This window comes from Panthera uncia, chromosome B4, assembly GCF_023721935.1.
Source record: "Panthera uncia isolate 11264 chromosome B4, Puncia_PCG_1.0, whole genome shotgun sequence".
NCBI lineage: Eukaryota > Metazoa > Chordata > Mammalia > Carnivora > Felidae > Panthera > Panthera uncia.
The window spans coordinates 3949265-3975972 of record NC_064809.1 but is presented as its reverse complement, the minus strand read 5'-3'; the positions used below and the strand labels follow the sequence as shown (position 1 = coordinate 3975972).

At 40.1% G+C, this 26708-nt stretch overlaps 1 long non-coding RNA gene across 1 annotated transcript in view; it reads left to right on the top strand.

Moving 5' to 3' along the window:
• Positions 1 to 26708, top strand: part of LOC125918581 (uncharacterized) — a 147032-nt gene that overhangs the window by 10801 nt on the left and 109523 nt on the right. Inside the window, exon 2 of the long non-coding RNA XR_007456488.1 lies at positions 2758 to 2860. This is a non-coding gene — a long non-coding RNA (uncharacterized LOC125918581). The remainder of the gene's footprint in view (positions 1 to 2757; positions 2861 to 26708) is intronic.

Genomic DNA, 26708 nt, shown 5'->3' with positions numbered 1-26708 from the left:
GATCTCGCAGTCCGTGAGTTCAAGCCCCGCATCGGGCCCCTGTGCTGACAGCTCAGAGCCCAGAGCCTGTTTCAGATTCTGTGTCTCCCTCTCTCTGACCCTCCCCCATTCATGCTCTGTCTCTCTCTGTCTCAAAAATAAATAAATGTTAAAAAAAAAAAATTAAAAAAAAAAAAACAAAGACAAGTTTGTTCTAAAATTTGTATGTAAAGACACAGGTCCTAGAAAAACTATGACAATCTTGACAAGAAGAATGTTGTTCTAGAGATCACTCTAACCTCTGTAAAGGTTTACTATGTGTATAGCTACAGTAATCAAAGTGGCATGCTATAGGCAGAGGAATGTATGTAGATCATTGAACAGGACAGAGAGCCCAGAAATACCTCCCACATAAAAACGCTTAACTGATTTTCGACAAAGGCGCAAAAGCTATTCAGTATTGGAACAAGTGAACATTCATAAGCCAAAAAGAAAGAACCTCCACATAAACCTCATACCTTAAAAAAAATAATAAACCCTCAAAATTTATTATGCGCTTAAATGTAAAGTTATAAAACTGTTAGAAAAAATACACATATAGCAGAATTTTGGGGGGATCAAAGTTAGCCAAAGAGTTCTTATAATTGACATCAGAAGCACGATTCTCAAAGGAAAAACTGATAAATTGGACTTTATCAAAATGAAGAACTTTTGTTGTATGAATGCCCTTGTGAAAAGGATCAAAAACAAGGTAAACCCTCGGAGAAAGGATTGTAAGCCGTATATATGAAAGACTGATAGAGTGCATAAAGAACTCTCAAAAGTCAACAGTAAAGAAACAGCCCAGTGCAAAAATGGGCAAAAGACATGAAGAGACGTTTGGCTGATAAAGATATAGAGATGGCAAATAAGCACAAGAAAAGATTTTCATCGTCCCTAGACATTAGGAATAAGCCAGTGAAGACCACAGTGAGATATCACTATAACTCTATTAGAACAGCTACAATGAAAAAATAGTGAAAATACCAAATGTTGGTAAGGAAGTACAGAAACAGGAGTATTCATACATTGCTGATAGCAACGAAAAAGGCACGACCCACGGTGAAATCGTTTGGCAATGTTGTATAAGCCTAAACGTGCAATTAACATAAAAGTCAGTAATGGACTCAGGCATATATCCCAGAGAAGTTAAAACTTATTTCAACAGATAAAATGGTATACAGAAGTACAGAGCAATTTTATTTGTAATAGCACAATAACTGGACATGGTTCAGATGTATTTCATCAAATGGATTGTTAGATAAACTAAAACTTAATGTTCCGTGGAATATTACTCAGCAGTACAAAGTAATAATTTGTTGGAACATGCAACAATTTGATGAATCTCCGGGGAATTATGCTGAGTTAATGGAAAAAAGTCAATCCTAAAATGTTACATAACAGGTTATTCCATTTATATAACATGTTTGAAACGACAAAACTTTGGAAATGAATAGATTAGTGGATGCCAAGGATGGAGGAAGGAGACGGGGGGAGATCGGTATGGTTACCAATGGGCAATATGACTCATCCTTGTGTTCAGTTCTTGATTGTGGTGGTGGATCTACAAATGTACACATGGGATAAAATTGTGAAGAACCACACACACACACACACACACACACACACACACACACGAGTACAAGCACAACTTTGGTAACCTGAATAAGGTGGATGGGCGGAAAGAATGTCGATATGCTTGCTGTAATATTGTACTGTAGTTTTGCAAAATATTAACAGTGGCTGAAAATATTTCTTACGACTGCATATGAATGTACAATTATCTCAATAAAACATTTAAATTTAAAAATACAAAGACCCCAACAGACCAAGGCAAAACTTTTTTCAGGAGACACGTCTGAACCGGAATCAGTTGTTCTGAACCCAATGAATATGCAGTCGGTGGAAACAGATGTGTCCCCAATATCTGCCTATAAACACGAAACTCAACCTGAAGTCTTAGAACTTTGTTCTAGCACTGTTCAGGCTCCCTTCCTGCCTCCATCGGTTTGTTTCACACATGGTTCTAATTAGGGAGCCGTTTCCTCTGCACAGCTGTCCTCAATTTAACAAACCACAGTGACGCGCAGAGAGACAGAACAGCCTTTCTCATCTTCGGTGAAGACATCTCTCCCTGAAGCCAGGAGACTTAAATCTTTGGACAGCTTTTATGAGTGTATTGCAGACCACCAAACACCTCCAACTGAAAGATAACATACCCCACTAGAAAAAAATGAATTCTCGAGACTAAAGAGTAAGCCACTCCTAAATTTATAAACTTGTAAATTTATAAGCTTGTACATTTACAAACTTAAGAACAACAATTACAAAATGAGCAAAAGCATGTTGAACTGAACTTTGAACTCTATGAGTGAACTTTATAAAATGCATAAAATGCAAGTTTTCTTCTTGCCTTCATTTCTGCTACCATGGCAACTTCTCTGTTATAAACATACTTATTGGTTGTTTCTGATTATAAAAGTAGTATGTGTTCAGTGTAGAAGTCGAGAGAAGCAAAAACCAAAACAAAGCAAAGAAACCAACCCCCCCCAAAAACCTCCCAAAACAAAAAAGCACAGAGAAGAAAATGACCTGCAATCATAGCTCAACCACACAGCAGTAACCTCCATCATACTTTGTTTTAATTCTTTCAGACACTTATTTTATTGATAGATGTGTATACATAACTGAATCTAACTACACGCAGGTGTTAAGGTCTTCCCTGATGAATTTCTCCAGGCAGGTGCATTCTGGAACCGTGACCCCGATCCCGATAAAGAACACTTCCGGGCTGCCAAGAGGCCTCGGCTTCCTCCCACCAGTCGTTAACTCCCACCTCAAGGTAACCACTGTTCTGACCTCCAGGCAAGAGAATAGTTATGCCCGTTTGGGATTTCACGTGAGAGGAATGTACGCTTTTGTGTCTGGTCACATGATCTCAACATCAGGGTAGCCAGCCTCATCCCGTTACAAGTGACAGTGGTTGGCTCTGTTCCTCAACTGTGATAATGCTCCCTCTGCTATCTACAGCCGTTCATTTATCCCTCTACCGGGATGTATATTTAGGATGAATCCATTGTGGGGTTGTTGTGAACGATGCCGCTTTAACATTAGGTCTCTTGGCAGACGTAAGCGCTCCCCTCTATTGGGTACGTAGCTGGGAGTGAAATGACTCAATCAGAGGGTACACATTTGTTCCGTGTCCATCGATACTGCCAAGTTTTGAGAGTACCAGTGGCTTCCCATCCTTGTTGACACCGCGTGTCCTTTTCATTTTCGTCAGCTGGTGGTAACATAATTGTAGGCCAAAATAAGAACATACTGAATCTGGAAATTTGTATCTTGTGTGTTACAGCATAATCATTCACATGGATTTATTCCTTATCCTCATGAAATCCTTAGTTTTGACCTTTGGTTATTGTAATCTCTGCAAGCTTGATTAGCTACAAAAACCAAAGTAAAAATGACTTTCAGGAAATGCTCACAGAAAATGTCTGAAGTAATCACACATATTGTGGGATTGTAAAGTTTTTAGTATCACAAACAGTCTGTGTGTTGGGGGGTGGTATGTGTTTGTGTGTATATTTAAAATAACGTGTGTATCCCGCAAAAAGGCAAATTTTATTAAGAAAACGATGCCATGTTTTGGTTGGCCTTAACTTATGAAAGAGAATTTTCAAAAGAATGACATTTTAAAGGTATCGTGCCTTGCATTAGAACATGATGACTCATAAAATGATATGTAAGGTTATACAAATATAAATTTGCTGTAGAGCACATTTTCATCATTTTTGATTTTTTATTTTCTTTTCAACTCTACTTTTCTGTGACCATCTGTATTGTATTCTACCATGAAAGTAATAAAAAGTAACTTAAAAATCTTCATTTAAAACCTGCCAGAAACAAAAATTTAAATTACTAACATACTATATTAAGAGCTCTATTTATATCATTTTTATTATGCATGCAACACTGTGTCGCTATTGTTTTATCTCCTTTTTACCTTTACTTTTTTCTAGCTTAGAGATTTCTCTGCTTTTTTCTCTTTGTGCTTTTGTGTTTGTACACATACAACACATTTTCTCTTCTGCTAAATACCTCCTGCATATTAAGGAGGGGACAAAGGGGGATATACAAAAATTGGTTCTAATCTACAAGGACATACTCCTTCAGATTTTTCTGTTAGGCAAAGGTGTAGATATAAACACACATTTTTATTAACTTGCACATTTCAAAACTGTCTGATTCAATTACATTATCTAAGCAGGAGAGTAACTGAGTGATAAATCCTGAAGTTTCCTAGCTCATGCTAGGATTCGACTCATAACAAAAGGTGCTGGTAATTGCCTTTGAAGCCACGGGGGGTCCCGGCCTGTCTAGTTCAGAGTGTGTTTCATTTCACACCCTCTGTAGTTGTGACTGAATGAATTGGCTCTCCGATTCTGTTCCCAGCACTGGGAAGTGCAGGATTAGTTAGTCACCTGCTTTCCTTTTGATACTCACTTGATTTAGAGATGAGGCCAAAGCTACATTTTCGCTGATTGGAGAGATTGCAGAAAGGACCACTCTATTTGATTCCAGAAGATTTTGATGTTAATCACCTCGTACATCTGGTTATTTCCTGCAACTCCCATCATGTTCTCACCAATAAAGACAAAAGAAAACAAACTATAGTTTTTGAAAGTCGAAAATGCAACCAAACCATTTTGCATCCTGGATTTTATAAGTGATTTTTTTTAGGAATGCAACTGTTTGGTATCTATTGGGTCAATAAAATTCAGTAGTATTTTTGTGCCAGTATTTTGGTATCTATTGGGTCAATGAAATTCAGTAGTATTTTCTGACACATTTTGGTCAGTTACCCAGCTATTTTGTCTACGGGGTAACCAAAATAAAACTTAACATAAGATTTTAAGGTATGGAAAACATATTGCATGTGTTTCCACATACACAACTTCCAAGAAAACTGAAACAAGAGAAATAAGCATAAAGAGATCAGTTTCTCTCAGGCACATGGTGCTGTAGTGTAACAAGCTTTCAGGGCTCCGGGACCCTTGGCTAAGAGTATATTTTCATAGCTGTTAGGATGAATATTCATAATACAGCGAGCTCAGACGTCCCACTACCAAATGCCGTCTTCCCCAAACATGTTTTCCCTTGGGGTACTCCCATTTCTGCTAGCACCGGAACACGGCGGGGCTTCGCTGCGTTCTCCCGAGGAGCACATCCTAGACCAGCAGCTGGAAGTGTACTCATCCCTGACGGGGTGCTGAGCTCGTAGGGATGGGCTCCCCTTCCGGGCCAGTAGAAAGGTGAGGGCATCGTTCCATGAGGAATATTTTGTCTGGACAATGTGCGAAGATCCTATCGGTGGTCCAGGCAAACTGCAGAACTGAGAATCAGGGATGCCTTCCCCTGGTCCCCATTGTGGCCGGTGACAATTTGTAAGGCTCTTGTCTCTGAAAGGGAGAACTGACAAGATTGATACAGAGGTGTGGTCCTAATGATCCTGGAATATCAAACATGTTTTTAGGACAGGAACCCTCACTCAGGAAACCAGAAAGTTTCAAATGGAATACAAGATGAGGGCTATGTGGAAGGAATCAGAAGCCTTTTTGCCTGTCAGAGTGCAAACAGATGCTAGATAAGACAGCATCATATCTGAGAAGGATAGGACAATTTGTCTAGCTTTCTGGAAATAAGGATTAGTCCTAAATGCTTGGGTTAGAGACTGTAAGCCTTCTTATGAAGATTTCATATTAGATTGTATATCCTGAGAGAGAGTGCAGAATTCTAGAGAAAGAGATGGCCAAGTTTAGGACAAAGGCAATAAAACAAAAAAAACAAAAAGAAGCAGGTTGGAGTTAGGAAGTATTTAGACTGAAACAGATAGAGTGTTGGTGGTGGGTCGGGAACCACGCTTTAGAGGCAGGAGTATTACAGGTTATCTGAGTTTTCTGTGTGGTAAAATTTAAACTGTTTTATGTTATACATGCCTTTATATTCTCCACTACCTTTCATCAGAAGAAAAAGAAATACCTAAGGATTGTGATGATAAGTTTGAAGGGTGGAGCCAATTTATAGAAGCCACTTGTTCTTTTCATGCATTCGTCACACACTTTAGAGATTGACAAATGCCGTCTGTACAGGGGGCCATATTATTTCTGTCGGGTGGAGACCCGGTCTGAGAAAAAGGCAGAGAAGGGTGTACCACCACACTTGGTCAGCAAGGTAGAAGTTTGGGGTCCTGCAGAACCCTCGCTCCCCTCTTCCCCTGTTGGAACATACAAAAGTTCCAAGCACGTTGGTTTGTTTCTTACAGCAGTTCTGGCATCTGGCATCCAGCAAGATTGGGTTTGTAATGCCCTTTTCCCTGGTGGGGAGGGGGGATGTAATTTCCTCCACCTGTACCTGTTCCTCCCCTTGGAACCGTCATACACCATTGTCAGATTTATATCCTGAAAATACCACTGATGACATTGGTTGCTGCATAGCCATACCTTTCTGTTCGGAAATGTTTAATCTGTATTAGCAATCTAGGCCATTCTCTTTGTGTTTTGTAAATATTTGATATTTTGGTTTGATATCTCAATTATCTACTCGCCAAGAGAGATACAGAAAGTGATTTTTATCATACGGACAGTCTTTACCGAAGCATCTCCAGGTAATGACTCTTGTCTCCCTCAGCCTTTGAGCAGAGAGGTGTTGGCATGAACAGAGAAAACCATTCAGCCAAAACGCTAACGGGATTGCTTGGAACCCAAGCAATTTAGGCAGGACACCAGATGGGTGGGCGTCTGTCTTTTGCCAAATCATGAGACTGGTGAGTAGAAGACTGACTGACTAGTTAGTGAGACAAGAGAACGTTCTCCGAGAGGCTTACCTGGATCACCACAGGCGTGCATATTCGCACACAACTATAGAGATTCTCGTTCCTTATCCCCTCCCTTGAAAACCTCTGGGCCTCCAACCACGACCTCCATCAGAGTAGACAGTATCATCCTCTGCAGAGGACCTCAGGCCTGCTTTGTTCTGTCCGGTTCCGATGTCACAGCACCAGAACTGTAGTGTTGGGAATGGTCTAGCGACCCAAGCTGCCTTGTGTGCTATCAGCTCAGCCTTTCCTTGATGAAGATTCCCATGCCAGGTGGTTTCTACAGGACCGTGTAAGCATTACTGTGTTTCTGCCTCAAAACTGTGTGCAGAACCACTTCTGATTTTTCATGACATCTCAGATGTTGTGTTATATGCAGCAGTTGGTGTAAAACTCACCAATCAGTGGTTTTTAAAACTATTGTTATAATTTTGGCTCTGTTTCTTTTTCACATGGAGTGTTTACATCCTCAGATTTTTAGGTTGAATTGTTTCTAAAATTTGAACTTGAATATAGTAATATACTGTTTGGATGAAGGGCGGTATCCATTTTTTTTTAAAAAAAACAATTTAGTCTTTGAATCAAATTTTGGTTTTAATATAGCATCTAACCACTTTCTTGAGTGGTCATCTTGGTGCTGAATTGTAATCTGCATTTCACAGTTGTTTCCATGGGTATGACAAGGTCAAAAAATTGATTGCAATATGAAGATGTTTAACTCTCGGTGCATTAATTGTGAGCTGTAAATGTTCTAAATCAAACATTGAAATGTTCTAAACGTTTTAAAAATTACAATAAATTTTCTGATTTTAGCACATGCTTTCTAAGAGTGCAAGGCCAGCAAGGTTTTTTGTTTTTGTTTTTTTAATGTTTATTTATTTTTTTTAATTTTTTTTTTTTTCAACGTTTTTTATTTATTTTTGGGACAGAGAGAGACAGAGCATGAACGGGGGAGGGGCAGAGAGAGAGGGAGACACAGAATCAGAAACAGGCTCCAGGCTCCGAGCCATCAGCCCAGAGCCTGACGCGGGGCTCGAACTCACGGATCGCGAGATCGTGACCTGGCTGAAGTCGGACGCTTAACCGACTGCGCCATCCAGGCGCCCCAGTGTTTATTTATTTTTGAGAGAGAGAGAGAGAGACACACATAGTGTGAGCAGGGGAGGGGCAGAGAGAGGGAGACACAGAATCCGAAGCAGGCTCCAGGCTCTGAGCCGTCAGCACAGAGCCCAGTGCAGGGCTTGAACTCACGGACCGCGAGATCATGACCTGAGTTGGAGTTGGACGCCCAACCGACTAAGCCACCCAGGCACCCCCAGCAAGGTGTTTTTGAGATGAGTTTATATCTATTTCAGTAAAATGGTAAAGAATTGCTGCTGGTAGAAAGGAGCATGGACATTTTAGCATCATATAGAGGTTTAAAAAAGTAGTGTTAAGTTACTGCACCAGAGAAGATACACAGGTCGGAAACAAACTCCTGGAAAGATCCTCAGCATCGTACGTCATTAGGAAACTATGAAGTGGAACAAGAACGAGATACCACCACACAGTGATTAGAACGTTCAAAATCTGAACACTGACAACACCAAGGGTCGTGCTGGTGAGGGGTGTGGAGCAGCCGGGGCTCTCACTCACTGCTGGGGGGGATTCAGGGCGGTGCAGCCGCTTCCGGAGACAGCGTGACGGTCTCTTACGAAACCATAAGCACGCTCTTGCCATCGGATCCCGCAGTCACGCTCCTGGTATTACTCAGAGAAGTTGAAAACCTGTGTCTGCGTAAAACCTGCACGTGGATGTTGCCAGCAGCTTTGTTCATAATTACCCAAACTTGGAAGCATGTACTGCGGTAGATGAACGGGTTAAACACACACACACACACACACACACACACACACACACACACAAATTAAGCTTCACAGAAATGGTTTCCCTTTTTTGTATCATAATAATTGTCATTACCAGTTCCAATGTCATCTGTAACTTTGTGGACCAATATGGTACCTGCTGCTCCGGTGCCTTTGAAAGTTGCACAGAGGAGGGCCAGCCCTGCGGCTGCGGTTGGTGGAAGCCTTGGGTTGCCTCCCAAGTACTTCCGGCAAAGACTGCAGACTTCCCCGGGCAGCTCTCTCTTTTAAGAAGTCTTGATTGCACAGAACCCCGAGGTATAAGAACACTCGTGCCCGTCTGGCTAACAAAATGTTGGAATGAGCAGAGCATATTTGTAGCAGGCCAAATATGAATTTCCAGGTGTTGCCAATATACACGCCCACCCAAACTGGGCGTGCACTCCTGTGTACGTTTGGGGCGCCGTGACACTTTCAGGGTCCAGGTTGTTCCCCTATGTCCTCTCTGTCCTTGAGAAGTGACCCAAGTTCTCATCCTCAAAGGATATTAGGATGACTCAGCAACAGATACAGAGCTTCACGAGTTTCCGACCCTTCCTGCAGAGGGGATGATGCCGAATTTTTAATTCCCCATTACCTGCAAGCGTATCTGCCTCCCAGACCATTGTTGTGGAAGCAAACACCAGACCACACCAGGCGTCTGGGCCAGTTCTCATTCTGACTGGTGGGAGCAGAGGAGATCTCTGCCATGCTTGCTCTGGCCTGATGTTGTACGATGGCAGGGTTACGTGTCACCTCTGTAGGAGGTATTCCGTCTATGCAGCTCCAAGGTACAGAAAGTTCCCCAATAATAAGATCTAGACTTGATTCCCTAGTAGAACCGCAAGAGTTAGGAGAGACAGGCTGTGTTTACTAATAGCGTTGCTTTTTGAGATACAAAAGACATATCTAATTGATACGTATTATACTCTTTGGCGTATGTTTTTCAGTATGTAATATGCTTTATATTATACTCTTCAATTCACCTTTCAATTCCTCACTGGATTGTAGCACCAAAACACTTCTTTCAATTAGCCCATATTTCAAAATATGCCTAATACCTATTTTTAAAGGCTCAAACATTGAAAACATTCTCAAATGGTGGTTTGCAACATTTTTAGAAAGAAAAGTTTCCAGACTTATTTATTTATTACAGTTTCTTAATTCTGAAATATGGATTATATTTCATATATATTACAATGGAAAGTATACATGATGGAGGTATGGTTTAAAGGAGAAAGTTAGGACAGATATCCATATGCCTGCCACTGAGCACTAGAAACAATTTTACCAAGATTATTGAAGCCCTGATGACATAGCTAAACATCTTCAGGGGTGACAAATGTGTCCTAAGTTTGTGTGTATCATTATTTTGCTTTGCATTAAAGGTTTACCTCATGTGTATCCCCACATAATATATTACACACATTTGAAATTAAAAAAAATGAAATCATGCAGTAATTTTCCTTTTGTAACTTTTATTTTTTTAATGTTTACTTATTTTTGAGAGAGAGACAGAGCGTGAGTGAGGGAGGGGCAGAGACAGAGGGAGACACAGAATCCGAAGCAGGCTCCAGGTTCTGAGCTGTCAGCGCAGAGCCTGATGTGGGGCTCGAACTCGTGAACCATGAGATCATGACCTGAGCCAAAGTCAGTTGCTCAACCAACTGAGCCACCCAGGTGCCCCTATGACTTGCTTTTTTAAAAAACAAACAAACAAACAAAAAAAACAAAACAAAACTCCCACATTGCATAAATCACTCTCATCAATGCATGTACTTAGTTCATTCATGCATAATGGTCCATTGTAGAATTATAATGCAATTTATTTGTCCATTTTTCCTATCAATGGATGTTTAGATGTTTTCGATTTTTTTTTGTGACACAAAGCTTGAATGCCTTTTAGCACATATGTGCAAGTTATTCTTATGATATATAACAGAACCATGAAGCTCATTTCTCCAAGCACATCTCTAAATTCAACAGGAAATCCAAAATTGTTTCCTAAAGTAGCTGTGCCAATTTTTACTCCCACCAGTGAGCAAGACTTGATATTGTCAGATTTTTTTTTTTTTTAATTCCCAAGCTGGTGGTTGTGAGATTATATTTCATTGGGATTCTATCTGCATTTCACTGATGATTAATGAGGCTGAGCAAGCATCTTTGTGAGATGTCCACTGGTTTTACAAATGGAATTGTCCTTAAAATTCCTGTGAAATTCCTCTTTCAATCTTGTTTTCATGTTTCCTCTTAGGATATTTCTGGGGCTTTTTTTTCTGTATTTTTTTTCTAAAGGTTGAAAAGTTGTTTTTTATGGTCATGTCTTTTAGTACATATAAAATTGAATACTTTGGCACGGTGTAAAGTAGATATCTCACGTTTTTCACATCTAGTTAAGCAATTATTAGCATGCTATTGAATAGATCAGGTTTTTCCCAGGGATCTGCATAGCCACCCAGCCTAGCTTTCCCTTTATGCCTCATCTATTTCTGGGCTCTCTGATCTTTTCATGGTGTGTTTTTCTATTCTGGAATTCTAATCATGATAGCTTTCTGTCAATTCTTCATACTTGGTGAAGGGAGAACCCCTACCCTTACCTCAACCTACTTCTTCTTCTTTGGAAGTGATCCGGATATTTCTGGGCCTTCGGTTTTTCATATATATTGACAAACAGATTGCACAGTTCAGGAAACAATATCTAGGAAAAACACAAAAACAATGTCTAGAATTTTTGTGAAATTACATTAACTCTATGGAACAATTTGGAGATAATTGCAATTTTTATGGGATTCAATTTATGTAAAATCATGACAAAGCTCTCTATGTATTAGACGTGGGGTACCTTGGTGGTTCATTCAGTTGAGCGTTTGATTCTTGATTTTGGCTGAGGTCGTGATCTCACAGTTTGTGGGACTGAGCCCCAAGTTGGGCTCTGTGCTGACAGTACAGGGCCTGATTGGGATTCTCTCTCCCTCTCTCTCTGCCCCTTCTCTGCTCATGCTCTCTCTCAAAATAAATAAATAAACATTTTTTAAAAAAACTATTTAAAAAAAAACCTCTCCATATATTAGACATACTCAAGGATTTTTTTTGTATTCCAAATAATTTTATAATATTCTCCAATTATTTCACACATCTTTTAAAATAATTCACATTTAGATAACTAATATATTTAGATCTTCATAAAAAAATGTATCCTTAAACAATTTATGATGTTTTGTTTGTTGTCGACACCTTTCATTGTTTATTTCCATATCTGAAAGCACCGCTAATGTGTCTTATTAATTCTAATTATATATTTGTGTTTTGGGCTAAAGCCATCGTGTCATTCCTAAGTAATGGCATGTGTGTGTCTTCTTTTTTAATCCTTGTTTGATGTTTTTTCTCATTATACTGTAGCGGCTAAGATGTCCAGGACAAAGGTGAAGAGAAAAGCAGACCGCCCTGTCTTGTGTACGGACTGCTAGAGAGTAGAGGGAATAGTTGCATTAAACCATAAGACATGAAGATAGTTACCATTTTTTTCTTTAATACAATGTTTATTGGATTAAAGAAGCCGAATTCTGTTCTCACTTTGCTAACATTTTTAGCGTGATTGTTCAATTTTATCACCTATTTTTTCTGTATTAATAAATGATCACTTAGAGATGCCCAGGTGGCTCAGTCGGTTAAGCATCCAACTCTGGCCCAGGTCATGATCTCCCAGTTCCTGGGTTCCAGCCCCACGTCGGGCTCTGTGCTGACATCTCGGAGCCTGGAGCCTGCTTCGGATTCTGTGTCTCCTTTTCTCTCTGCCCCTCCCCCGTTCACACTCTTGTCTCTCAAAAATAAATAAAACATTAAAAAAAAATTTTTAAAAATGATCATTTAGCTTATCTCTGTCATTTGTTGATGTGGTAAATTACCTTATTTTCCTTACACTGATAAACTCGCTGGGACGAGAGTACATTGTTTTCGATGCACTTGTGAGATTGGACACCAGTTTTCTGTACTTAATGCTGCATTACTCTGGTTGTGATAGCTGTAGTTTGTCTCATAAATAAGACTGTTTCCCCTTTCTATATTTTCTGAGATTTCTGTAAGAACGGTTTTGTTTTCTGTACGTTTGGTAGGTTTTACAAAACTCTCTGAGGTTGTTATTTTCTTGGTGGAAATATTGTGAATTGCTGAGTTAATTGCTTTCATGATACAGGGTTATCTATGCTTTTATTTCTTCCTGAGATAGCATTTTGCCGGGAGGATTTTAAATGTCTAATTTGTGTGTTTGCTTATTTATATTTTTATTAATTCCTCACTGGGTTTTTTGGTGTGTTTTGTAGCTGCAAACTTTTCAAATTTATTTTAGGTGTGTCTTTTGTAAAGAGCATATGGTTAGATATTTTTAATTGAGGCTGACAATCTTTGTTTTTAACTGGATGATTCAGTTCTTTCCCATTTATGGTGTTTACTGTATATTTAGATTTATTTCTATCATCTCATTTCTGCTGCGTCTACATTTTACTTTTCTTCATGCAGCCCACTGTTTGCAATAGTTGAGGAATTGGTCTGTCCCCATTTTTATTCTACCCTTTAAAAATTTATAAGTTCAATTTCTGTTTGCTTAAAGTTACCCCAGAAATTTTAACGTGCCCATTTTACTTAATGGAATCAAGATTTAAGTGCTATTCGTACCACACTCTTAGAAAAGTCAAGAGTCTTGAACGCTTCGACTGTGCTCAGCTTTTGCAGCTCACATATTTTGCTTCAGATAGTTTGGTCTTATTCTGGCGAAACATTATTTTATTGCTTCATGCACACATTCTTAACTTCCTTCTCTCCATACCTCCTGACGTCGTTTTGTCCATCTGGATTCAGTCTGCTTTTTTGTGAAGTACATTCTTTGAATGTATCTTTATAACACAAGTTGGATGGTGATGAAACTCTCAGTTTTTGTCTGAAAGAAAATATATTTATTTTGTTCTCATTCTCGAGTTTGCTGAATATGAAACTCCAGGTTGACAGCTATTTCTTGCTCAGCATTTGGGAGAGACAATTCCCCTGAATGCTGGCATTAGGTGTTTCTGTTCATTTAATTGCCATTCCTCTGTGGGAAACCTGTCTTTCATGTTATTCCGTAACATAAAATATCCTCACTGCCTTTGGGGCTGTAGGGCTTGCCTCAGATTTACAGATAGGAAGTCAGTGGGCTCACTGGATTTGCATTCCCAAAAGAAGTTTCTGGCAGCTGTCTCTGAATCTGGCCTCTTCCTCATGATCCTGCTTCTCTCTGTCTGAGATCCCCTTTGATAAATCTTAGGTGTTCTCAGTCTGTAATCCATGTTTCTGCACACTTCCTTTTTTATAATTTCTCCTTTTTCCTTTTTCCGGTCTACATTCAGAGAGTTTCTTTTATTCACCACCACCCCTCCCCCCCAACAAGATACACTTACCAGTGCACTCAGTTTGCTTAGATTTACACACATACTTGATCTCAAAGTCAACTACTATATTCTGTTTTCAATCTCAGTGATTGTTTTTGTTTGTAAAATTTCTGTAGGTCGTTTTTCAAGTCTGTTCCATCATTTAGTGGCCTCTTAAACTTTGCTCATATTTTTACATCCACATTTTCATGACTTGTAAACTTCCTTCTTTTATTATGTCAGAAAATGAAAATATCTTCAGTGCTTGCAGTCTGATGCTCCGAATCTCACGTGGAGCTCCAGGGTACTTTTATCGCAAGAGCATTTGTGGTCGCTCGTACCACGCACAGCTCTAAGCGGGGTCTGTTTTACGCGAGAATTGCGTTTTCCTTTCCACCCGACACGTGACGTGAATTCCAGCCCCGCGTACTAGCCAGCTCGAGGCTATGGGTTTTCCTCCTCGCTACCACCCGAGGCCGAGACCTAGAGGACAAGCTTCCCTGGAGTGTCCTTTTTCGGGTTCCGTCCCATTTACCTGCAAACGTCTCACTCTCCAGGTGTGCCAGATGTCATCGCTCTGGGGCATGGGGAGGAGGGGTGCACAGCTCCCCTCTCACACTGCAGACGCCCTAGGCTCTGTCTCGTCCCCTCCATGCCCTTGCCCGAGCTTGCTCCGGGTCACCTGGGTCTGGTGGCGCCTAACTGCAGCAGCTCTTGGCCTCAGTGCCCCCACCTCTTGGAATTCGTGCTCACGTTGTTGTGGGGCCTCTGAAGGTTGTCCTTACTTCCTGCCAACTGCCAGCTATGTGATGCGTTACCAGAGCTTTTAAAAATATACCCTAGCGCATTTCCTCCGCGTCCCTCCCTGTCCTCTCCCACCTGCCCTCGCTTCTTCCCCCATCCTCTGTCGTGTGTACACAGACGTAGCGTGCATCTGTAGACTTACTTCATTTAGCTGCCTTCCTTGAATGTTTCAGTGAATCCTCCATCATGATAAATTCAATAAAATTCAGTAGCATTTAAAATACATTCTGCTAAAGATGATTTTGCGGGCTGTCGTTCTTGTTTTAAATTATGTACACATTCTATACATCTGGATTCCATATTTCTTTCTTTATCCATTTTCCAAAAGAAAAGCTTTCCCAGGCATGCCGTGGAAATGACAGCAGCAATTGCACGTGTTAAAACTATTACCGTAACACTCCGAGAGATCTTCGCCATCACTATCAGACCAGATTATTATTTTCTGTTAAATTTAGATCAAAGTAATCTAGAAACTCTTCCTCCTTATTTTAAAGGGTATGTTGTGAAGTTAACACTATAGTATATAAATTCGATTGCACTTTTTCCGCACATACACCACATACAACCTCACATTTTGTCTAACGTACTTATTTTGTTATTGTAGAGGATTCAGTATAGACCTTTCACGTAACTTTTACCATTATGGAAACATTGCAAACATGCCAAAAAAATGCAGAAAATGTTGTTGGCTGCGCTTATGTGTCCTCCACCAAGATGAACAAATTGTCACCGGCTGACCCATGTCTCTCACATACTCTGTCACCCACACTGTCTCTTTCTTCCCATCCTTCAGTGTTTTTAGGTCTTCGTAAAACTGAAGAGATACAGCTCCAACTTGACGTGACTCTTTTCACTCCTCACCTGCCCCAGGACTAACCGCTATCGGGAATTGTATTTTTGACTTTTCTCTCTCTGCGTCTGCGCTTAGAGCACGCAGACACGCATCCGTAAATCACAGACACAGCGGTGTTTGTAAAATGCACATACATGTTTTATCTTGTTTATGTCTTTTTGTGACTCTGTTTTCTCCTCTGTACTTCATAATTGGGAGACTCAGCTCTGCAAATATAGATTCGGTTCATTCATTGGAGCTGCTGTCTGAAATGCCACCGCATGAATAAAACGTGTTATTACGTACCCACCTTATAAGTGACAGTTACGTTGTTTCCACTTTTCTTCCAGTTCAAACACCGCCACAAATAGTCTGCACACATTTACTGGTGAGCGTGTATGAGTGTATGAGACTATTCTCTAGGGCCCACGAGTAACCTAAAGAATGGTTTAGAACAGATGCATTTAAGACTTACCAGGTTTGCAAAATTGCCATCTCAAGCTCCCAGACAATTTACACTCTCTCAAACAGCGCACAGTCTTAGTTCCTCCATTTGTGTCGAATTGTTCTTATCAGACATTAATCTGTGCCTCTAGTTGGGGTGTTTAATTGTATTTTATTAGGCCTGTTTATATTTCTCTGATGGCTACTGAAACCGGTCACTTTTTATAAGCTTTTTGGCAATTCCATTTCTTACCCTTGACTCTCCTTTTTTGTCTAGTTTCCTTTTTTTTTACAGTTTCTTTTTCTGTATATTTGTAAGAATTCAATATATCCTGTATAATAATCCTTTCTTGTTTATATAGACTGTAGACAACCTTTTTTAGTGTGTGGTTTATCTTATTCAGTTGGTGATTTTATTTTTCATGGGTATGGTTTGAATTTTAATAAAATCAAACATTGTCAGTCTTTTGTTTTCCTGTATATTGTTTGCTTCCTAAGATTTCCCTGAGAGAAAAGTCTCCTTTCCCAAATGTAACAAAGATGTTTTCCTGCTTTTACTTCCAAATCATTATAATTAAAAAAAATTTTTTTAATGCTTATTTATTTTTGAGAGAGAGAGAGAGAGAGCATGAGCAGGGGAGTGGCAGAGAGAGAGGGAGACATAGGATCCGAAGCAGGCTCCAGGCTCTGAGCCGTCAGCACAGAGCCCGATGCGGGGCTCAAACCCATGAACTGTGAGATCACGACCTGAGCTGAAGTTGGACACTCAACCGACCGAGCCACCCAGGTGCCCCTATACCTTTTAAGAGCCATGTTTTGCAATTGTTTGTGCTGGCATTTGCAAATGCCATTGATTAATGTACTTTGACTGCCACAATGGATACAATTCTCTTATTCTAATATTTTTCTGTAGCTTATTTTTAATTTTCCAAGTAGAAAATCATATGCTTAGTAAAATAGTCAGATTTTACGATTCTTTTTCAGTCTTTATAATTGATATTTCATTTGTGGGTATTATTGCATTGTCTAGAACCTCTGGATGATGTTAAAAAGTAACGGCCTTGGGGCGCCTGGATGGCGCAGTCGGTTAAGCGTCCGACTTCAGCCAGGTCACGATCTCGCGGTCCGTGAGTTCGAGCCCCGCGTCAGGCTCTGGGCCGATGGCTCAGAGCCTGGAGCCTGTTTCCGATTCTGTGTCTCCCTCTCTCTCTGCCCCTCCCCCGTTCATGCTCTGTCTCTCTCTGTCCCAAAAAATAAAAAAAAAAGAAAAAAAAAAACGTTGGAAAAAAAAAAGTAACGGCCTTGTTAATCACCTGTCTTGTTGCCAACTTGTCATAGAAATGATTCTAAGATCTCACCATTAACTAGTATGGCTATGCAGACTTTTGGAATACCCTACCTGTGAGTTAAGGAAAACACTTTCTTCAGTCTTCCATCCCTATAACTCCTTAGAACACCTGCCAGTACTGTGTATAGGTGTTAACTTAAACAGAGATTTTTTTTTTTAATCATAAAAGATTACCATATTTTAGTCTTCTTAATTTGTTAATGAGCTTGCTGATGTGTAAGGTGGTTTGCTGTTGCTGTTTGTGGGCTGTTGAAATCCCAGTAAGGTGTAAAGGGATTGAGAGCTTGTCGGCAAGGCTAGTTTTTGGGTCAAAGTAAAGGCAATTTAGATGTTACATTAGGTTAATACTTAACCATTAACTTACTGAAATAAAAAAATCAAAATTTAAACCATAATGTAAAGGTATTTTTATAGCCTTATTAAATACCTTTAAACATTTCAAACTATGTAAATGTTATATATTCAAATTCATTTTTAATCATCTCAGTTGCCTGATAGATTTGCATTCCCAAGCTCACGGGTGGATATTAAAAATCTAATAAACTAATAAAGACAGCAATTTTTAATTTCCCTTATCTGTTTCAATACCGTTTACAAACTTAACAAGGTTTCAAATCATAACATATTAAAAATGTTTCACTTGTATCATTTTAAATTGGAATTAAAAATGTCATCTTGTTATATATTTTAATAGGCTAATGGATGAATTTAAATACTTAAAATACATTTTTTTCCTGTTTCTATCAAAATTATTGATCTACAAGTTTAATTCACTTTGTCTCTATTAATCCCATAATTACTCAGGGTAGACAGACACACTTAACCACTAAGGAAAAACTTGCATCATCTTAAAGAATTGTGGGGTCACTTTCCCAAGGGAACTGTGGGTGTCACCCCAGACTGAGGGTGTTCGATGTTAGATCCAGTACTGTAGGCATCCAAGGATTTTCTTCCACTCCCACACTCTAATTCTGAAGCCCTTTTCATGGTCACTGTGTCATGTGTCACAGGCAGGGATTGCCACTCGCCCCATTGCCAAGTCTGAGTTATAACATTTCAAAAATTCTAAGTTTCCAGCCGTTTGGATAATTGCTTCTAAGTTGTCTATATGATTTCTGGCCACTGGGGCCACTATGCTATGAACAAATAAATGTTATGTGGTAAATGTGGGCTATCTCTTGTGGCTCTGATTTGCTGTCTCATTTGCTAAGGTCATTTTATGAGAGTGGAGAATTAAATTGATAGAATTCCTGCTATTAACCCATATCTAGTTTGACATTATCTAAATCAACCATGTAGTGTCATCATTTTTTGAAACATGGGTTCAGTCAGTATGCTAATATTGTAGTTAAGAATTTTTACACTCATATTTGAAGGTGAGATTGTTCTAGAACTTTCCTTGCACATACTAACTCTCTTGGTTTGAAGTCATTCTAGCCTTGTTTAATGAGTTGGGGAGATTTTCTATCTTTTTTATCTCTTACTTGCCGAGTTTGTAAAAAATTGGGACTACATTCCTTGAAGGTTTGGAAAATATTACTTAAGCTCATCTGGTCCTAGTGGTTTTTATTTATGGATACATTTTTACCTACTGATTTAATTACATGGATTTGAAAGCTCATTTCAATTTTCTATTTTTTCTCTTATACCTTCTGCAATTTATGTATTTTTGAAGTTGTCCATTCTATGTAAAAGTTTAAATTATGTAAAAGTATAACTTATTCATATAAAATATATTTTTCACTTTTAAGTATATGAGTTACCTGCCTTAATTTAACTTCTCTTGTTATCTACATACACTTTTTCTTTATTTTTATTTTTAAACTTTTTGAGAGTTTGTCTTTCTCAAACTTTGTAAAGAGTAATTCTCAGCTTTTTAACCCTTTCTACGGATACACTGTTTTCTATTTCATTAATTGTGCTCTCATACTTAGTACTCTGTTATGCATTCCGGATTTTGACGTTTATCTGCGGTAACTTAAAATTTTTTTTGTTGTTGAAAATTTTACTCAGTAACTTTGTTATTCTAGTTTCCTAATATAGGCATTTAATGGCAACCTGTTTTTCTCCAAATACAAATTTAGTCATATCATATGAGCTTCTTTTTTTAAACACTGCTTACATTGTTTTTGCGGTGTTATGTTATCTATGGTGGTGTTCTTTGGTCAATGGATTATTTAGAAGAATTTTAGGATTTCTGAATTATTATTTTTTCTATTTGCTGTCTTTATTATTTTGGATTTCTTCTGTTAAGAAATCTATGTTTAGACTAAAAATTGTTCTCTCTAGGTAAGATCTTTGTCTTTCTTTGTCGTTTTATTTTCCATGTGGAAATTCTCTGTGGCTTTGACGTTTGTTCCCGCCTCCATTTTCTCTAACCTAGTTTTCCAGAACGCCACTGGCACAAATGCTGAGCTGTGTCATCCCACCCCACCCACCTGACAATGATCCTGTCTCGCCGACCCCCTGCCAGTATTTCCTGGCATCATTCTGCACTGTCTCCCTGTCTGTCTTCTTCCGAGTCTCTCTTTAACTGTATTATACCTGCTTTTAGATCCATCCATTAAGATTTAAAGGCTGTATTTTTTAACTTAAATGCTACTGGGTTTCTGTTATTCTTTTTTCATTGTGTCTTATTCTTCTTTTAGGACTTCGATCATATTTATGACTTAAAACATTTTAATTATATCCTTTTTATTGTGTGTTGCTATTTTACTTTTTTAATGTTTATTTATTTTTGAGAGAGAGACAGAGTATGAGCAAGGGGAGGGGTAGAGGGAGAGGCAGACACTGAATCCAAAGCAGACTCCAGGCTCTGAGCTGTCAGCACAGAGCCCGACTCAGGACTGAGACTCATGAACTGTTGAGATCATGACCTGAGTCGAAGTCGAGTCGCTTAACCGACTGAGTCACCCAGGCGCCCCTAATTATATTCTTTTTAAAATAGTCTTTCAGATTTCCATCTTAGTATTTTAGATCATTGAGTTTCAGTCTTGACTTGAGTTGTACACGCTGTCACTGATGTTATGTTGCAAGGCTGTTTTCTTAGTGAAGGTCCCTTGTGGCCTGGATCGTTGAACATCTCCCTTAGTGGATTTCTATTTGCTTTTGCCAAGAGCCCCAGGCAAGCAACTGGCTTGGGAATAATTCTTAAGTTCATGTCTTAGCTTGGTGGTTTCTGGGCCTTGTAAGTAGTGTAAATACACTTGCTCAAAACATATTCGAGGTGCATGCTTATGGTTTCAAATTCTACCAACTTTTTTTTCTTCCCCATGACTCAGGCTGAGAAAGGCCTCAGCGTTGTCTTCTATGCGTGCCTTTCATAGTATTTTAGTAAATTAAATGTGTTCTGATGCTTTTGCTCATAATTCCATAATGTTTCTTGCAAGAGGGTTTTTCTTTTGTCATTATATCCACAATGCTGGCCCTGGACATCTATATATGCATCTTAACCCAATTGGAAGCTAAAACTATTAAAACTACTAGAATGTCTAAAACATTAATGATTTACTTATCTCTACCATGCCCCTAATGACTAATGAAATTCTAAAAGGTTTTATGTTATTCCATTCCTCTTTCACTTACATGACCACATTGGTTAACAAAATCTGTGCATTTATTGCCCTAACAATAAGGGAATGTTTGGGTGCCTCAGGTATGCCGTTATCTACGTACTTTCGAAGCAGTAAGAACTTGCAGCGCCTGGAAGGCCCTGTTGGTTAAGCGTCCAACTCTTTTTTTTTTTTTTAATTTTTTTAAACGTTTATTTATTACTGAGAGACAGTGAGAGATAGAGCATGAGCATGGGAGGGGCAGAGAGAGAGAGGGAGAGACAGAATCCAAAGCAGGATCCAGGCTCCGAGGTGTCAGCACAGAGCCCGACGTGGGGCTCGAACCCACAAACCACGAGTCCATGACCTGAGCCGAAGTCGGACGCTTAACCGACGGAGCCACCCAGGCGCCCCAAGCGTCCAACTCTTGATTTCGGCTCACCTCATGATCTCATGGTTTCGTGAGTTTGAGCCCCCTGTCAGGCTCTGCACTGGTAGTACAGAGCCTGCTTGGGATTCGCTCTCCCTCTCTCTCTGTCCCTTCCCCACTGGCGCTGTCTCTGTCTTCTCTCTCAGATAAATGAATAAATAAAGTTTAAAAAAGAAGCAATAAGGACCAGCGAAATAGTTATCTACCCTACAGCTACAGAGGGTCAGTTCAAACCCAGTTATCCGTGCAAAACTGGGATGCCCAAAATCTTTATTAGTGTAAACTAGAAGAGTGTTACTGAGTTGTTACGTATTTTAATTATTGTATAGGTAGCATATGAAAGTCAAGGCATACAGCCACCAGATACTACAAAGACTGCACTTAGAAAATGACCCATTTCCCCATTTAAGAAAGCTGCATTTTCATAACTTTATAACAACACAGCCATATATAAGATAGTATGCAGGTTCCCATGCCTGAGAATACATGAAATAATTTGTTTTTGTTTTTTTAATGCTAAGACACATTTATTTTGGTAAGTGATGAAGTCTTACTCGTTAAGAAATGTATAACTTTCTAAGTAAATATGTCCTTTCATCACACTGAGACATTATTTCTTGCCTTTGGACAAATCAGTCCTTATAATTTCTCTTTTAAATCTTTCTAAGTGTCCAAAACAGCCTGGGAAATGTGTCTCAGAGCTGGCGAAAGCCTGGCTTACACACCAGACTAAGGCCACAGTCAGAATGTGGTATTAGAAAGAAGAATTAGGCAGGATGTGAGAAAAACCACAGGTGCTCAAACCGTAGGGCCTCGTGGAGCTCCCTGTGTGGGAAGCCATGCTGCCCGGGAAATACCCAAGGACAGATGTGCTTTGCTGCTGCTTAGATTTCTGGCTTACCCTTTTCTTCTTTCACAGCTTGCTCTTCTAGGATCACGTATAGTGTCTGTAAAGCCCCGGTGCCATCTTGGTACATCGTAACGGAAGGCACAGCAAGAGCCCAGGACGTGGGCTAAGATGGGGCAGCTCCCTTTCGCATTCTCCCTTCCAGAGCTCCGTTGTTGTGTTTAGAGTGTCCTGCCTCTGCAGTATCCTCCTTCCCTACTGGGTCTTGATGTCTCCTCGCTAACCAAAACCCACCATTGCAGGCCTCTCCAACTCCCGAGATCAACACCTACAAAGAATCTAAGTTCTAAATTACATTTCATCTCTCCCCACGAAAAAAATGAAGTGAATTATTTGGCCCTGTATAAATAATTTTATAAGCCTAAAAATTGAGTCAACTTTTTCTCAACTTTTGTTAACCCCAGTGACCACTTATCATCAAAATATATCAGAATCCTTTCTTCCTGTCTCCTCATCATGGAGACCCATGAAAGAAATTCGCCAAGATAGGTTTGTCCCAACAACCAGGGTGGATACCAAACCTGGGCACTCTGAGAAATAAGACATGCTATGAAAAATAAGGTCAGAATCTGCAGAGCCAGAGTTACAGGTTAAATACAGCCACATAAATATGAATTTTGAGCCACAAGATAAGATCAATGAGAAGTGATATTAGAATCAGTTATGGGGTATTGTTGGTGGAGTAAGGAGTTACTGATGAAAGGGAGCATTTCCCTCAAATAATTTTGAGCCCAAAGGAACAAAAAACAGGAGAATCATACAGTTCTGGAGACAAGTAGAATTGAACCAGTTTTTGTCTTCAGACATAGCCTGAAATAAAATGCATCATCACATGTAGCCAGTATTGAAAACAAATGGAAAAAAAAATGTAGTTCTCACAAATGGTTACTTACATACATCGCGAGAAACTGACCCTTCCTTCTGGGTTAGGGCAGATGTATGCGATTTGCTCATAGTCCCTTTGAGCATATACGTTCATTTCATCGCGTTAGCAGGGGTTCCTCTGTTTCTGAGTTAAAGAGTCTCTATCCTGTCTAATTTCCTTTTCGTGATTTTAACCTCCCCTCCTATCTCAAAAGCCAAATTTACTGGAGTTGACAGTCTAATCTGATGAAAAAGAAAATTGCGTGTCCTCACATACATAGTCAAACCATCCTTGAAGAGTTACATCAAAATAGAGACTAGAAACTGGTTTTTATTGCTTGGCAAGCTTGGCAAAATTTGTGAACCAGAATACTATTCCAGACCAAATTCCTTTGTCTTTCTTGTTAGCTCTCTAGTGTTTGGTGAATATAGCATCATACACACTTACATTCACACACATGTACATGTGCACATGCATATACATACACGGACACACACACACACACACACACACACACACACACAAAGTCTCAAAAATAACCTGGCCGTTTTTTTCTAGCATGAAGTATAAGTTAAATTAATAAAACAGGCTTAACTTTTGGTTATATGTGCTTCTAGAGTTGGTGCTGAAAACTCTCAGTTGGTGTAGGAATTGGAAACCTAAATTTGAGGTCTTCTCCAGTAGTGACAGGGAGCATAACATTGACCTTGCTGCAGCTCACTTACCAGCTCACTTGTACAAAACGGGGATGATAATGGTATCTTCCTGGGGCATCTGGGGCGCCCAGGCCATTAAGCGTCCAACTCTTGGGTTCAGATCAGGTCATAATCTCACCGTTCATGAGTTCAAGCCCTGCATCAGGCTCCACCCTGAAAGCACAGAGCCTGCTTGGGATTCTCTCTCTCTCTTTCTCTCCCTTCTCCTGCCCTGCTCATGCTCTCTCCTTCAAAATAAATAAGTAAACTGAAAAAAAAAATAATGGTATTTTCCTCTTTGACTGTTGACAGACTTTCCCCAGGTCAATGTATTGAGAGCTGAATCGAGGCTGTCAGAAGCCACGGCACATGAACTTCCTTTAACTTCTCTGTAGACCTCGTCACAAGAATTGTAGGTTAGGCTTCCTGACAGTCATGTCAGAGCTCTTGACCGCCGTGCTCGCTCTTGCACCACCTGGCACAACACCAGACACAAATAAGACGGAGAACAGATGCACGTCGACTGACTTTCATAGCACACAACTGTTCATTCCCTACTGTATTTCCCTACTGTATTGTCAGTTAAGCTCCCAGTAAATAGTAGTCATAATTGCTGACTGATTTAAATATAGCAGCATCTGGTGTTCCTCAGACTTATGATCTTTTAAACAATGGGTAGTGCAAAGAACAATATAAGAAGAGAAGAAAATGTTTAGTGTCTTAGTGTGGGTTCCCCAGAAGCAGACCCCGCGACAGTTCATGTATAAGCCGAGACAGGACTTGTCTGCCTTTATCCATGAGGTGCCTTCCCTGCTTAGAAAGAGGAGGTAAGCACCACCTCATTTTGGATTGCCTTCCATCCCGTATCGTGCCGTAGTTGCGATAGGTACGTAAGAGTAAACAAAGAGATGATGCTGTTACCCACAAATATTTTCCTTAGAGAAAGTATGCATGTTCTTGGGAGGTTAACACTACAATCCACCTGGAGAGTGTACAACTCATAGGACGGAGACCTAAATATAAAACTTACCGCATAGGAAAAATCCTAAAAACAATCATTGCTGACACGTATGAATGCTCCCGGTGGCAGGCACCCTGTGTGAGCAGTTTACAGGTGTTATCACACTTGGTCTTCTTTCCATGAGGAGGCTCGGGGTCAGAGACTTTTGTATCCCTTCAGTGGTGAAGCCAGATTCTGAAGCAGATCCGTCTGAGCTCTTGCTCCGCACACTGACCCACAGGTCCGTGCGGCCTTCTTTATTTCCCTCCCATAGCACTACTGGCTACATGTCCTCCTGTCCTGTCCATGCCCTTTGGTGAGCAACCAGCCCACCGAGGACAGAGCACTTGACCGCCGCGCTCACCCTTGCATCACCTGGCACAGCACCAGGCACAAATAAGACGGAGAACAGATGCACGTCGACTGACTTTCATAGCACACAACTGTTCGTCCCCTACTGTATTTCTGGCCAAAGGAAGGAAAGTCACAGTCACTTTTACTGCCTATTAAATGTTTAATTCTCCTGCAGAGCTGACTCGGTCACAGGCAGGCTGTATTTCTGTATTGCGTGTTTCATCGATGTGAGCCGGGGTTACACTTTAAAGTAGAAGTCCCTTCTAATCACAGGAAATATACTTTTAGTTCTAAATCAATGACTAGTTCAACATGTGAAATTTGCTTTCTGGTTTCAAGTATATCTCATTGGCCTAGACAGCTTGATATTTAAGACGATCCAGATTCCCTTTGTTTCCACTCTGTTCCACACCTATTAAACGGATGCTTTGGCAGAAGATGTTTGGAACATACATACACATCTACACACGTGTGTGTGCAGTACGGATTCACGCTGTCCACACGACCTGCCACTCATGCTTGATCGGGCGTGGCGTTTATGTTATTTTCTATCCCTTGGCAGTGAAACTTACAGGAGGGAGTGACGCAGCAATGGGGTTGTTAATGCCACCCAGGCCCCAGAGCGTTGCCTCCAGCACGTGCTAGTGGAAACTCAAGTTTAAGAGTAAATGTTCTTTGAGCGACTTGTGTGCAACTGTGATTATTCAGGAACAAACACAAGTTCATGGAAGAGAGGAAATGGAGGAGGAAGGAGGAGGCCGAAGAGGAAGGAGAAGGAGAAGGAGAGGAAGAAAGGGGGAGCCAGTGACAGGCACTTTACTTGCAATAAGGAGCCAGAGAACCGGAGCCATGCGAGCACGTTGAAGTTTGTTTCCCCCTCATTTTCTTTGAAAGCTCTTTGACTAGATTTGGTGATGAAGGGTCGCTATGTAGGTACTAAAGTCAATGAGTTTTTAAAATGAAAACTCACGTTGAAAAGAGACAGAGGAAGGGAATTATAAAGAATTAGCTTTCAGTTTAACAGCAGAGGAAATGGGATCTGTTTATAGAAGTAGACGTTGAAAGCACAGGGCTTACTATTAATATCTACAAGCATTACCTAACAGATTAGCTATTTTTGTTTCCAACAGCGGCTCCTAAATTTGTCCATAGATTAAATGTTTTCCTCGGAGGGCATGATGTAAGTCCAAAAACATCACAGTGGTTGATGGGATGTTTAGCAAATGCACTTGGATGCCGGCCCTCAGTTACCAGACACTAGTAACTCAATTGGCCGTTTCTCATTTAGAGATTCACTCTTCCCC